The 15189-nt window shown below is 53.4% G+C and overlaps 2 long non-coding RNA genes across 3 annotated transcripts in view; one reads left to right on the top strand and one right to left on the bottom strand.

Moving 5' to 3' along the window:
- Positions 1 to 6317: 6317 nt before the first annotated feature.
- LOC122695570 lies at positions 6318 to 13243 on the top strand. 2 transcript variants are annotated; one of them, XR_006341411.1, is made up of 3 exons: positions 6318 to 6454; positions 12012 to 12130; positions 13031 to 13243. It is a non-coding gene; the product is annotated as an uncharacterized LOC122695570 (long non-coding RNA). The 2 variants fall into 2 exon arrangements; XR_006341412.1 differs by lacking the exon at positions 6318 to 6454 and adding an exon at positions 7052 to 7132.
- Positions 6453 to 15189, bottom strand: part of LOC122695569 — a 39626-nt gene continuing 30889 nt past the window's right edge. The window contains exons 3-4 of the long non-coding RNA XR_006341408.1: positions 13183 to 13347; positions 6453 to 7423 (exon numbers count right to left, since the gene is read on the bottom strand). This is a non-coding gene — a long non-coding RNA (uncharacterized LOC122695569). The remainder of the gene's footprint in view (positions 7424 to 13182; positions 13348 to 15189) is intronic.

The following is a 15189-nucleotide window of genomic DNA, read 5'->3' as shown; positions in this document are numbered from 1 at the left end:
CACAGTATAGCCAATCCACTGACTCCGTTGTGGTGAAGGAAAGCGTGGTGTTTATTGCAGGTGCCAAGACAGGAGTCCAGGCAGCTAATGCTCAGAAGGCTGCAACCCCTGATGGCTTTTAGGGAAAGTGTTTTGCTTTTTTTTAACATAATCTTATTTATTTATTTATTTATTTTTGGCGTGCTGGGTCTCTGGCTGTTGATGCGTGGGTTTTTTTCTCCAGTTGCAGGGAGCGGGAGCTACTCTCTAGTTGCAGTACGTGGGCTTCTCATTGCGGGGGCTTCTCTTGTTGTGGAGTACAGTTTCTAGCACAGGTTCAATAGTTGTGGGGTACGGGCTTAGTTGCTCCACGGCATATGGGATGTTTCTGGACCAAGGGTCGAACCTGTGTCTCCTCCCATGGCAGGCAGATTCTTTGCTACTGAGCCACCAGGGAAGCCCTGGGGAAAGGCTTTTAGACAGAGTGAGGGAGACGGTTGCAGGGTGAGTGATCAGCTCATGGACACTCTTCTGATTGGTGGGTAGTGAGGTAATCAGGAGTCAACATCATCAACCTTCCTGTTTGCAACCCATCTGGTGTCTACGTGCCCGCCGACCGCACACAGTTAACGTGTTCCACCTGGCGGGGGGTTTCAGTAGCTGCAGAAATAGCTCAAAGGACTTTGCACAGAATATTACCTATAGCTCTTGAAGAGGAATTGAAGTCTTTGACTTGGTTTAATGACTAAACTATTATGATTTTATCTTGTTTGACTGTTTTCCTTTCGTCCAACAAATGTATTTCCATGTAATTTAACATACCAAATGAGGAGTTCGGGCTTTTAGAGCACTAGGTGCCTGGACTTGTCGCTTGGCACCCTGCAATAAACGCTGCCCTTTCCTTCACCACGACCTGGTGTCAGTAGATTGGCTTTGCGTGCAGGCGAACAGGACCCAGTTCTTGTTCATTCACACTGTATGCACAAAGATGCGTCCGTGGGAAGAGCTGATGAACCAGAGCTTCATTCCTTGCTTAAGGAGGAAGGGGGTGCAAGTGCAGATTCCCCAAGAAGGGACACAAAACGTGATGCCTCCTCCAGCCCATCCCAGGGGCCAAGTCCACCCTACAGAGCAAAGTGCTGGGAAGGGCATCTTTTGATGCAGAATCAAATGAAACATTGTGAGGGAGAGACCCCCCCCTTCCCACTTTATAGGGAACCTGCAGGGTCCTGCAGGAGAGCTGTCCAGTATCAGGGGAGACCCTGGCCATAGAAGGCAGCTGCAGTGGGGTAAGAGAAGAAGCCTCTTTCAACTGGCTGGTGGGCTGTCCTCAAGGAGACAGAAAAGGACTTCGCTGATGGTCCAGTGGTTAAGAATTCATCTGCCAATGCAAGGGACATGGGTTTGATCCCTGGTCTGGGAACTGAGGGGCTTCCCTGGGGGCTCAGACTGTAAAGAATCTGCCTGCAGTATGGGAAACCTGGGTTCAATCTCTGAATTGGGAAGATCCCCTGGACAAGGGAACTGCTACCCATTCCAGTATTCTTACTTAGGAGAACTCCACGGACAGAGGAGCCAGGCAGGCTACAGTCCCTGGGGTCACAAGGAGTTGGACATGACAGAGACTAACTTACCACCACCATCATATTTGCCTACAAAGCTTTAGGTAGCAGTTCCTTTTTGATATCTTTATACCCTTTAATGACAGCAAGAGATCATCACTGTAATAAACAAGTCACTGAAATGGGAATGAAAAGTATTCTTAAAGTTGCTCATGTTTCCTTTGTGAATTTTTGTCATTAAACTGTCAATGGCTTCTGCAGAACTACACTTCCTTCTGGGGTGTGGGTTGCCCTGCTCATTTCCACCCCACCTGCTGAAATACCTTGGCAGATGGAAATCCTTTTTGAAATTCCAAGCTTTTCCCTTACAGGTTCCCCCCATCCCACCCCACATTTTCCATCTTATCAGTTGATCTTATCTCCTATCTTTAACCCTTTGTTAATACCTGAGGACAGTTGTTTTTCATGTATTTCCCAGTCTCTCTATATATATATGATTTCTGCTAGTCTGGAAGTTGGTCAACAACTTGTTTTCTGATCTCTGTGTCCAAGTGTATTCATTCCCTAGATCTGCCATAACAAAATACCATAGTCTGGGAGGCTTAAGCAACAGAAATTAATTTTCTTAAGGTTCCGAGAGCTGAAGTCCAAGATTAAGGTGTCGGGCAAGTTGGTTGCTTCCGAGGCCTTAGCCTTTGGCTGCAGATGGCTCTCCTCTTTGTCTTCCAAAGCTCTTTCCTCTTTGCGGGCACATCCCTAGTGTCTCTATGTGTGTCCTAATCTTTTTTTCTTTAAGATTTTTTGATGTGGACCATTTTTATGGTCTTTATTGAATTTGTTATATTACTTCTGTTTTATGTTTTGGCTTTTTGGTTGCAAGGCACGTGGGATCTTAGTTCCCTGACCAAGGACCGAACCTGCACCCCCTGCATTGAATGGCAAAGTCTTAACCACTTGGTCCTCCGGGAGAAGTCCTCTAATCTCTTCTTAAAAGGACACCAGTCATATTAGATGTGTGGCCACCCTAATGGCCTCATTTTAACTCAATCATCTCTTTAAATTCACATTCTGATGTACAGGGGGGTTAAGGCTTCAATCTACCAATTTAGGGAGACACAATTTGGCCCATAGCACTGTGGTTATTTCAAAAAGAAATGTTCGTTTGGCTGCATGTCCAGTTTTTGATGAGAAGAATTTTTCCCTTAGCTCTTCAGGGAATGTCCCCCCACCTTTTTTTCTGGTTGGTGTAGCAGGATTTAACATCAGTCTTGAATCCTTAAATGTGACCTCCCCTTTCTTCCTGGATTCTTAGAAGATCTTGATGTTTTGGTTAAACCGTAATGAAGAAAGATGTGAGGGCAAGTGTCTTCCCTCAAGAAGTTTCCAGAAGTCGGCTATAGAGCTCTGAAATTCCACACTGAGAATATCTCCTTCTCGTTCAGAAGAATTCTCTACATTTTCTTAATTGTGACGGAGTTGCTGGCCCCCTTTTCCAGCTGCCGCTCTGATTTGTTCTCAGACAGGAGAATAAATTCGTTGTTTGCCATGTTTCCTGGGTTCCCTTTAATGCTCTCACCTCCAACAGCATTTTTTGGTTTTTGTTTTTTCCCATTCTGCAACGGGCTTAAAGTTTGCACAGGCTTCCCTTGTGGCTCAGCTGGTAAAGAATCCACCTGCAATGTGGCAGACCTGGGTTCAATCCCTAGGTTGGGAAGATCCCCTGGAGAAGGGAAAGGCTACCCACTCTAGTATTCTGGCCTGGAGAATTCCATGGACTATATAGTCCATGGGGTTACAAAGAGTTGGACACGACTGAGCGCCTTTCACTGAAGTTTGCACGGCTTCCCAATGCTGCCAAAGGTTCCCTCTTACCTGCATTCACTGCCTCTGCTCCCTCGCGTGGTTGTCAGTGGTCCCAGGGGCTTCTGCGGCGACCTCACTCCCCTAATCCCGCCATTGCCTCCTCCACCTCCCAGCTCCCACATCCACCCCCAGTCCCCCAGCCTCCACCCCATTCATGTCCATTGGGTAAAGGGCCCCACGGCTGTCCACGTGCTCCTGGGATGAGGAAGGGTGGGAGGGGGCATGCTGGAGACAAGGAACCAGCCTTCTAGAGGGTCTGCTATTTTCAGCAACCATGCCCAGGGGAGGGGGTCGCCTCCTGAGAGCAAAACTTTACTTATTTACCGGATTAAATGTTGAGCCCCTTGGTCTGCCAGGTTATAGATCTGTAGGCAGGGACAATGGGATGGTCTTTGGCATGAGGGTATGTTGGGGATCTTGGCGTCCCCCGCCCCCCACCATCCCCATCAAGGCCCTGATTCCTTTGTGAGCCATGAAGCTTGGGTTCCCTTAGAGGGTCTTGCAACCCAACTTCCCGCTTTGTCCCGTCACCATGGGCTCAGACAGCAGGGGGCGCTGCAGGATAGGCCGGAGGCGCAGACTGGCCTGGTAGCCAGGGGGCGGGCCTTTAAAGTAGATTTCCAGGCAGATCTAAGTTATTGCCAAGAAACTGCGCCTGCCCACCTCCACCCCCACCCCCCACCCCTCCACCCCAATCCACGCCCCCATCCCCATCACGTCCACCGCCAGCAGGGAGCAGTTGGGCAGCAGGGCTCAGCCGGTGCCCTAGTCACTCTTCTCCACGCTGAGGCCACGGAGTCACGACCTTCCTCCAAGCCGGGAGGTGGCGGAGACGGGCGGGTGTCACTGTCGCGGCGGTTTCCCCAGGTCCTCCTGGCGGCTGGGAAGGCTTGCTGCGCGGGGCAGTGTGCGAAGGGCCCGGTCCTCACCCTCGTCCCTCCCGCCTGGTCCGGGCAGCCCCTCCCGCTGATCCCACACTGGCTGCCTGCCCTCCCCGCGGTGGGCACCGGCCTACCCCCGCTCCGCAGCCGCAGGGCCTCGGTCAGTGCCTCTAGGGTCCCAGGCTCCCCCAACAGCTCCTGCCCAGGGCACGGTGCCCACTCAGGGAGTGTGAGCCTCGGCTTCAGCCCCACACCGCCAGGATGAAGGGAGGGGGCAGGAAGGCAGGCCTGGCTGAGGGGTGCCCGCAGGGGAGGGAAGAAGGGAAGGGGGGTGGGGGGCTCGTCCAGAGCCTCCTCCTGTCTGATCACATCTCCCCTCAAGGAGCCGGAAAGGGGACGCCCCCGGGGAGCTGGACCGCCACCTGGCCCTCCCTCACCTTTTCCTGGAAAGGGAGCTCAGGCCACTGTCTAGGTGCCCCTGGAGAAAGCGGGCGGGCCTGACTCTGCCTTGTGGCCGTCAGGGGGTTTCCCGCCCAGGGCCCCCACCTGCCCTCCACCTTGGGGTCCTCTGGGCGGGGGCAGGGAGGGGGTGATGAGGACACTGTTGGTCCCCTTCCCACGATCACCCCTGACCTCTGACCCCAGGTCCCATCCCCCTGGCCAGGCCTGAGGGATCGGCTGGGGCCTCCCACCCCTCCATCTGAGCCTGGGCAAGGGGTCCTCCGGTCTTGGGCATCCCTTCCACCAGTTTGCCGACCTGGCCCTGCTTCGCCCTGCGCGCCCCCCACCCCCCACCAACTCTCTCCATGGCTGCTGGAAGTGAAAGAGTTAACAAGATCTGTGGCGTTTCCCTCCCAGACTCCTCCTAGATGTATATTTAGCAGACAGGGCAAAGCCAGGGAGAGGAATGCCCAGCTGCCCTGGCACTGGGGCTCCTGATGGCCACACCACTCCCGGGAAGGTGGGGGCGGCTCTAAATGGAAGACTGTGGTCTCAGGCAGGACTTGGAGGCCCCTGTGGAGGAGGGCAGGGCATTGCTTATTTTCCAGGGAGAAGGACTGAGTGACTGAGTCTCCCAGGGCCAGAGGAAGCGGGACTGTGGGAAGGGGGCTGACATCAGAGGGCTCACTGTCGAGGGGCCCTGGGGCAGGGCTGGCTGGGAGGGTTCCTTTCACCTGCTGAGCCCGATGCTGGCCTGGGCCAGGGACCATGGGAACTGAGGGTCTCAGGCGGGGTGCCCCAACTGGTTCAGGTGCCCACCTGGCTGGCTGGACGTGTCTGGAGGGGATACGGCTGGGGAGCCCTGTGCCAGCAGTCACCTGTCCACTTTGGGACAGCGGGCATGGCCAGCAGACATCACGTGGGGTGGGCTAGAGCAGGAGTTTTTCTAAGTTCTCCATTGAGAGCGCTTCCAGGGGCCTGACTGCTGAGAAGTGACTGACAGGTGGGGTGATGGCACAGTAGTTTGGCTTTAATGGTGGGGAGGGGCTGGCACCAGGGCACCTGGGTTCTGGAACTTTCTCTGACACCAAAGCACTGCATGACCTTAGGAGAGTCATTTCCGGCCCCAGGGGTCTCAGTTAGCTCCCCTGTAAGACGTGGAGGTTGGACAAGACGGGACCTATGGTCAAGTCCGTTGGCAAACTCCCGAGTCCTGGATGAACCTCAGTTCAGAGTAGAAGGGTGAGACACAACCTGTTGGTTGGGAGGCATCTCACAGAATAAGCAGCAGCTTCTGAGAGTCTACCATGGACCAGTGTGTGTGTGTGTGTGTGTGTGTGTGCCCCTCCTGGCCTTCTGAGACCTCTGACCTCCCTCTTAGACCTGCTGTCTCCCCTCCAGGGATCTCCTCTGTGATGAAATAAAAGTGGACTCCCATCGAGTGAAAGCGTTAGTCGCTCAGTCGTGTCCGACTCTTTGCGACCCCATGGACTGTAGACTGCCAGGCTCCTCTGTCCATGGAATTTTCCAGGCAAGAATACTAGAGTGGGTTATCATTTCCTTCTCCAGGGGATCTTCCTGACCCAGGAATCAAACCCGCATCTGCATCTCCTGCATTGGCAGGCAGATCCTTTACCTCTGAGCCACCTGGGAAGCCGCAGGACCAGACACTAGACTTAATATTTTGTTTGCTCCATGTCAGAGACTCTTCACAATAACCCTCAGGAGGTAAGAATTATTGCCGTTGTTCTTCTAGATGGACATGAAAAAAAATGGAAGAGTTAGTTGCTCAGTCATGTCTGACTCTTTGCCGCCCCGTGGACCTTCCCGACGGAGGAATCGAAACAGGGTGTGGATGAACCTTAGTCTTGATGAACGTTAGTCTTGTTGAACCATGCATTGCCGGCAGATTCTTTACCATCTGAGCCACCAGGGAAGCCCAGAGATGGACATACACTGAGGGTCAAAGAGTTAAAGCAATTGGCCTGCGAAACATACCTAGTTGGTGGTGAGGCAGGACTCGGTCTGTCCATGCCTGGGTCCAGTGCATCTCACACTTGCGCACGGCTCAGGGGGGTGCTTGAGTGAGCGTGGAGCCCAGATCCGGGAGGGACGCAGAGAGCACACGTCGCTTTGCTTTCTTCTCGCTCTTGGAGTCAGGGGAGAGCAGAGAGCACTTTGCTGAAGCCTGGTGGGTGGGGCGGGAGCCGACGCCCGCGGGAAATGAATGAAGGCGGTCAGGTGGGCGGTGCCGGCTTGGAGGCCTCTCTTGGAGGCTGAGTTTCTTCCGATGGTTCTTAAGATCACGTTCCGGAAGGATCCCTCCAACTGCATTATAGACGAGGGGTTGATGAGGCTGGAGACCCCTTAGGAGACCATTGGGAGGGTCCAAGCATCATAGAAAAGGTGAGTCCAGGAAGGAGGGCCCAGATGCCCCTGCAGGGTATGCTGAGTTTGGAGGAGACCCGGGGACAGAGAGAGGGAAGGCTCACCCTCTCTGTGGCCCCTGGAGCCCTTCCGGAGGGAAGGGAGGTTTCGGAAGAGGCTGCACATGGAGACAGAGGAGGATGTTTGCCTGTGTTGTGACATAATTCCAGATAGGAACATCCCAGGACTTCACTGGCGATCCAGTGACTAAGACTCTGCGCTCCTGATGCAGGGGGCCCAGGTTCAACTCCTGGTCAGGAAACGAAGATCCTGTAAACCCCACGGTGTAGCAAAAAAAAAAAAACTATTTATTAATATTGTTTAAATCAGTGTATAGTAATAAATATTAATATATTTAACAATATTAATGATTAGCATTAATAAAGTGAAAACAATAATAGAAGTAGAGTGTGGGCTTCCATGGTGGTCCAGTGGGTTAAGACTCTGAGCTTCCAAGGCAGGGGGCACAGCTTCGATTCCTAGTTAGAGAACTAAGATCCCACATGTCACATGACATGGCCAAGAATAAATAAATTAATGTTTTTTAAAAAGTAGAGTGTCCTATGTGAGAGGTTAGAAGTGCATACCTGGTTTTCTCTGATTGGTCCTAAGCTGGAAGCAGGGATGCGAGCTAAGGCAACTGTCAATCATTAATCAAGCCCTGCCCACATGGGATGATTGCTGCAGGGGTTACTGTTTGGCTTTCTGGACCACTTGTTCAGGATAGCGGTCTTATTTCCTACAAGTCTGACTTACGGCAAGCAGGCCAGCTTCCTGGCATGGTTGCCGCAGATTGCGGGTCAGAGATCTATTTTTATAGATGCCCTGGCCATGATCCATCTGTATATTTAGTGTCTCAACAACAACCCATGAGTATCACCCGTTTTTCAGGCAAGCAAATGAGGAATTGAAAAGGCTAACTACTTGCCGAAGTCATAGGGCCAGTACATTTCAGAACCTGGACAGGAAGCCACTGGTTTTGAGCTTATATTTCTTTTCATTTCAGTCTTCCGAAGGCAAGGGTCCTGACCCCTAGCCTCCAGCCCCTGTGCCAGTACATTGAGCTTGCTCTCAATAAATATTTATTAAAGTTAAGGTGTAGTAAAGTTTGAGGGAACCAGGTAGAAATGCAAAAAGAAAGTGTGTGTGGTGGGGTTGGGTAGTTCCCTGGTGGCCCAGTGGTTATGATTCTGGGCTTTCACTGCAGTGGCCCAGGTTCAATACCTCGTCAGGAAACTGAGATCCCACAGGCCACGTGACATGGCCAAATAAAATAACAGAATAGAATGAGATGCTGGGGGATCCTGGCCGGAAAGTCACCTGCAGTTAGAGCTGTCAAGCGTTTGACCATCTTCCCTCTCGGAATCCCACTGGCATCCCACGGGCGTCTCCACACTCCGGGCTTGGAAGCCAAAACCACAGGCTGAGACATGCAGGTCTGGGCCAGCTGGGTGGGAGGGAACTTGCCTCTGGGAGACAAAAGCCGTCCGCCCACCCGCCTGTCCACCACCCTGTTGTAATCGATGTATTGGGAGATCTGGTCCAACCTCGCTGAGTAATTAGGAGCAGTCAAGAGCTGAGAAGGACACTTCCTCCCAGGAGCTGGCCTGGGGGTCAGGTCAGGTGAGGGGGACGGGAGCCTCCAGCCCTGTTGAAGGTGGAATTCTCAGGTGGCCACGTGATCTCTGTCCTTGGGAGTTAACCGTGATTATATTATGTTACACAGTAAACGAGATTTCCAAAGGAGAGAACCACACTGCAGGGGAGGGCAGTGACCTGAGGTCAGGTGATGGGGTGGTCAGACAACCCCCACCCCGGGGTGGAGGCGGGGGCGTCAGGTGATCTGGCTGCCAGCGTGTTCTGTATTCGCCCTGAGATTCCACAAGCCCTAGTTTGTGTATCTCTGAAGGGAGCGGTTGGCCTGAGCAATCTAACGCTGCCAACTGTGATCTGGATTCCTCTGAGGCCAAGAGAGGCCAGGACGGAGGCCAGCTCCCCTGGGTGATGCTGGTCCGGGGGATGTCAGTGGCTGCTCGGTCCTGGGAGAAACCACATCCGGATGTGGGTGCAGTGTCCCTGAACCCTTGGGGTTCCCGCCCCGCCCCCTGCAGCCTCAGTTCCTCTACGACCTCAGGTCGGAAGGGCTGCACCTAGAAGAACCAAAAAGCGTGGCTGTTGATCTTTCCCAGTCCTCAGTTCTGCTTTCTCCCCGGGGCCTTACAGGAGGGTGTGGTCACAACTGATAAAGACCTGAGCGTCCAGCCAGCCGGCTCAGTACACACAAAGGTTGGGCATCGGGAGCCTGAGCCAGGGCTGGGGAGGGGACTGGCCCCTCGCCACCGCCACTCACGGCCCTTCTGACTCTGCGTGGACGAAACTCACTGCAGGAGAAAGGCAGTGGGCAGGGAGTGCACGCCGCTGTGAGGCGCTTCAGTGGCTCTGCCTCCGTCAGCCTCTCTCTTTCTTCTTTTCCCCAGAAAGGCATCCACCAGAGGGCTTGGTTCCCTGAAAAACTCAGGGACGAGAAAAGCAACTAGGGATGATCACACCAAGGGAAGTAAGTCAGAAAGACAAACACCATATGATATCACTCACATGTGGAATCTGAAATATGACACAGATGAGCTTATCTTCAAAGCGGAAACAGACTCACAGACGCAGAGCCCAGACTTGTGGTTGCCAAGGGGGAGGCAGGTAGGGGAGGGATGGAGAGGGAGGTTGGGATTGGGAGATGCAAATTATGACATATAGAGTGGTTAAAGAACAGGGTCCTAGTGTATATTCAGTGTCCTGGGATAAGCCATAAAGAATGGATGCATGCTCAGTCACATCAGTCGTGCCTGACTCTGACACTATGGACTGTAAACCACCAGGCTCCTCTGTCCATGGGATTCTCCAGGCAAGAATACTGGAGTGAACTGCCATGGCCTTCTCCAGGGGATGTTTCAGACCCAGGGATGGAACCCATGTCTCTTACGTCTCCTGCACTGGCAGGTGGGTTCTTTACCACTAGTGCCACCCGGGAAGCCCACACAAAGCCCTCTGGTGGCTTCCTATTGCCTCGGGTAGGATCCCGCCCTTTGAGGTACCAGCTCCCAGGCTCTCAGCCTGTCTCTGCCCATGTCCCCCTCCCAACCATGCTCCAGCCAAGCTTTCAGATTCTCGGCACCTACTCAGTGCCTGACAAATGGATGTTATTCTCCATTAAATTGGTACCAAGTGCCTGAGTGATAACAGGCAGTCTGGCCAATCAGAGAGTTTCCTTTTAGCTTTGAAGTTCTGAGCGGAGCCGCCGGCACCTGCGTGCACACCAGTCTCAGCTCCCTTGCTATGCAGTGCTGTCCAGCGGCTCTGCAGAGAGATTCTGGGTCCCCTTGAACTGGGGGGACAACCTGGGCCTTTATCGTCCCCACCCCTTGCTGCCTGCCTGCCACTGGCTGCCCTCCGTGGGGCTCCAGGGGAAAGGAAGGGCTGCAGGCGGGGCAGAGGGCCCCTGGCGGGGGCTCTGGATCAAACTGTTTTGCCAGCAGCACAGGGGCCCCTTCCAGTCCTCCAGGCCCTGAAACTCACCCACAGGAGGGGAGAGCAAGGTCGAAGCTGAGGTGGGGCTGAGATGCCAGCTCCTGGGCGAGGAGGAGGAGGAATCTGCACAAAGGGTCCTTCTGCATCGAGGGGCCCCAGTGGGCAGGCCTGCAGCTAAGAAAACATCTTTAGTGGTTTTTACTGCAGGCACCTACATTCCTGAATAGCTGAAGGGGAGAAGGCCCCAGAAGGGGGTGGAGGGAGGCTCCCCACCTGGCCTTGCTACAAGGAACAAGCATTGAAGGGAGCTGGAAATGTGGTACATAAAGTTCTGGGAGCTTGTTAAGGGCAGACCCTCAAGGAAGCCAGGAGCCAACCAACAGACAAGGCCTGGCTTTCTTTCTCTCGGGGCCAGAGTGCTCAGTGCAGTGTTGAGCTTCTCAGGGGAGTCCTGTGTCCATGAGGCTTTCAGAGAAAGGAGTTTTCTCCGAGGGAGAGGAATGCCTGTTTTTCCTCTATTTGTAGATCTCCAGAGTGTATCTGGTAAGAGTTGGGGCCAGGGCTGCTGGTCACCCACCCACACGGGGTGGAACCAAGTGGGACAACTCTTCGGCCAGAAGACAAAAGAGTCTCTTTAGCTCCAAAGGACACCACTCTGGGTCTCAGACTCACAGTCCCAGGCACTGGGAAAGGCAGAATTCTAAGTGCGCCCTGAGAATTGCTCCTGTGATTGCGTGCTTAGTCGCTCAGTCGTGTCTGACTCTGAGACCTCATGGACTGTAGCCCGCTTGTCTCCTCTGTCCATGGGATTCTCAGGCAGGAATACTGGAGTGCGTTGCTGCTTCCTTCTCCAGGGGATCTTCCCGACCCAGGAATCAAACCCACGTCTCCTACATTGACAAGTGGATTCTTTACCACTGCACCACCTGAAAAGCCCCTAAGATTATTTTTTCATTAAATGGCAAAAGGGATTCACAATGGAATAAATTTACTAATCAGCAGACCTTCAAATAGAGTGGTTCTCTGGATGGGCCTGACCTAAACTGAAAGAGCCCTTTAAAAGCAGAGTTTCTCTGATGGCAAAAGGAGAGTCAGCGACTCCAAGCACAAGAAGGATTTGATGCACCATCAGTGGCTTTGAAGGAGGGGGCAGGGACGCCAGGGGGTGGGGGCTGCAGGGAAAGGATTTGAGAGCTGCCTCCAAATGGCAACCCACTCCAGTATGCTTTTGCCTGGAGAATCCCATGGATGGATGAGCCTGGTAGGCTACAGTCCATGGGGTCGCCAAGAGTCAGACACGACTGAGCGACTTCAATTTCCCTCACTTCACTTCCAGGAACGGAGACCAGCCAGCAGCCAGCAAGAACACAGAGGCCTCAGTCCTACAGCCGCGGGGAACTGGTTCTGCCGACAACCTAAATAAACTTGGGGGCAAATTCTCCCCCAGAACCTTCGGTAAGAGCTCAGCCTGGCCACCGCCTTGATTTTGGCCTCCAGTTCTTAAGCAGGGACCCAGTCAAGCCCATCCCAGACCTCTGACCTACAAAGCAGGGAGCTAATAGATCAGGCTTGTTAAGCCTCTAAGCTTGTGGTGACTTGTTACTTGGCAGCAGGGAACTATTGTGCCTACACAGTGAAGGGTTCTGGTCATCATGCATGTTGACCCAAGTGAGAAGGAAAAGGCATGATTCTGACTCACCCACAACCTGGAGGTGACAGGCTCCTCCTACCCTCTGTTTATGTCCCTCCTCCACACCGTAGCATCCAAATCTTTGTCCATTAGCCTCTGCCAGAAGCCCCAGGCTTCCCAGCTGATGCAGTGGGTAAAGAATCCACCGGCAGTGCAGGAGACACAGGAGACCCGGGTTTGATCCCTGGGTCGGGAAGATCCCCTGGAGAAGGGAATGGCAACCCACTCCAGTAATTCTGTCTGGAGAACCCCATAGACAAAGGAGCCTGGTGGGCTACAGTCCATGGGGTCGCAAAGAGTCCGACAGGACTAAAGCAACTAAGCGCGCAAGCACTCAGAGGCTCCAAGCTCCAATCACCCGACTAGGAAGTTTGGGCACAAACCACTTATCAATAGACTAACTGCAGGTGAATAGTATGGCTTCTTAGGCCTAATTACCCATGTTTCTTATATGGTCGCTTCTCTGTTAACTTTTCCTGTATTTCTGCCGAAACTATTGGATCACTCAGTCCTTGACAAAAGCTAAATCCCTTCTGGCAAGTTATCTAGGACTCCCTGATCCAGGACCCAGACTGTTCTTCCAGAGAGTTCCTTAAAGCTCAGAATGGATTGCTTTCTCTGTTGGTCCCATGATCTACGTGACTTGATTTCATTCTTTGGCACAGACGGTGAGCTGTTCATCAAAATCCCTGCTCCCCTTTCACAGCATAGCGCCGTCGCTGAGGAGCTGAGACTACATTTCCCAGCTGCCCTTGCAACAAGGTGTGGTCATGTGACTAGTTCCCACCAATAGTATGCGAGCCAAAGAGATACGTACCAATGCCTTAGGAGGCAGGGAAAGAAGCAGGTGTGCCTCCCCCATCCATCTTCTCTCCGGCCAGCCGGATGGAGGTGACAGAACAGCGGAGCCTTGAGATGGAGAGAGCCTGGGTCCCTGGATCACCGTATGGAGAAAACCCACTGGCCAATCAAGAATCCCGGCCTTGGTGTGTTAAGAGAGTAAGAAATAAATTTCTAAGATATTTAGACCATTATGCTTTTGGGGTGTATTTGTTGCTGCTTTTTAGCCCCCTTTTTATGATATGGATCCCTCTACTTGGCCCTCGGCCTGAATCAGATTGCTCAAGGTGCTGACTAAACTCCTGGTATGAAAACCTCCAAACATTCCCTGCATTTCACTGCCCTTGGCTGGCTCCAGTCCTCATCCTGGTTTATGCTGTCTGCTTGCTCCAGAGTCTGGCTGACTCAGCTGGCCTGGGCCACCATCCATCCGCTGTCGATGAGTGCCTGGCTCACAGAAAAATGCACGTTTATTCCTCCAAAACATAGGGCTCTTTTTTTTCAGCAAAGGTGGTGCAGCAATATATTTGGAGAAGAGAGCACCCAGGCCTCTGGTACCCTGGGACACAGCCAGGAACACACGTCTTCAGGCTCAGCAATCTGAGCCAGAGCTGCCAGCGCTGGGAGCAGAGGCGGCCCAGGCTGATGGGGGGAAGGGAGGAGACCAGAAGGAGGTGACAACTCTCTCGGAAAGCAATTAAGCGCTTCTTGGTGGCCTCAGGGACAACCTCAACTTTTTTGGACTTTCCCCCCTGGGACGGCTGAGGCATGGGGGAGGAGAGCCTCTATAACTGCAGTTCTTGAAGGCTCTGCTTAGTGATGTGGCGTGCAGAAGACTCCGAGGAGTCTTGGCAGAAAGGCAGCCCCGCCCTGCCCGCCTGCCGGGGGTGGCCTCTCCTGCGCCCGTGGCGGTCTCTGGTGTAAAGAACCCATCCTCTTGTCTGAAGCAGCCACGTGGGGAGCCTGGGAAGGGACTGGCGTAGGCACCAGGATCGAGAGCCCCAACCAGCTGTCCACACCTGGAGTACAGCTCCGGGTCTGCAGCCTCAGCAGAGAGAGGACAGGCTTGATTATGGATGGTCAAGCCACCTAGAACAGGTCCAGCAGGCCCAGGGCAGGCCCCGGTGGTGGCTCATGAATACCACAGCCCAGCTCCGGCTGGAATCAGGATGCCCTGGAGGGCATAGACTTAACACGGCAGTCCCTTGTTCAGACGGCTCCAGGAAGATGCCTCTGCCTCAGCAATTTCCAGGGCAAATTTGCTTTTGATTGAAGCCTGGAAGAAATAGTGGCAGACTCCCCAGGGCCCAGCAATCTAGCCACTGGCTCCTGCTGGTTTTTCCAGTCTGTGAGCGAAAAATCCAACCAAATGCATAGGCTGTCTTGGAGGTTGCTTGGTCGCTCAGTCGTTTCCGACTCTTTGTGACCCCACGGACTGCAGCCCACCAGGCTCCTCTGTCCGTGGGGATTCTCCAGGCCAGAATACTGGAGTGGGTAGCCTATCCCTTCTCCAGGGGATCTTCCCAACCCAGGAATCGAACCCAGAATTCTCCTGCATTGCAGGAGGATTCTTTACTAGCTGAGCTAATGACAACAAGCTGACCTGGGCTGTCCCACAGATGCCCAGAACCCACTCAGAGAGGGTCAGGAAAGGTCTCTGGGCCTCCCCACACGTATAGGTGGCCACACAAGAGCCCTGAATCCTCCATGTGTAGCCAAGGGGGCACCCCCACTTCCCATCGGGGCAGATCTCAGCACTAACCCTGCAGTGGTGATGAGCTGAGGAACCGGTGGTGAGTGCATCTCGTTCAGGATGCATCTATAGAGATTTCATTCCTTTTTTTTTTTTTCATTCTTGGCCACACAGCATGCAAAATCTCAGTTCCTCGACCAGTGATCGAACCTGCACTCCCTGACGTGGAAGCCTGGAGTCTTAACCACTGGACCACCAGGGAGGTCCCCATTTAGAGATTTCAAGTGAGAA

Source organism: Cervus elaphus, chromosome 5 (assembly GCF_910594005.1).
Source record: "Cervus elaphus chromosome 5, mCerEla1.1, whole genome shotgun sequence".
Lineage (NCBI taxonomy): Eukaryota > Metazoa > Chordata > Mammalia > Artiodactyla > Cervidae > Cervus > Cervus elaphus.
This window is presented reverse-complemented; position numbering and strand designations above follow the sequence as displayed.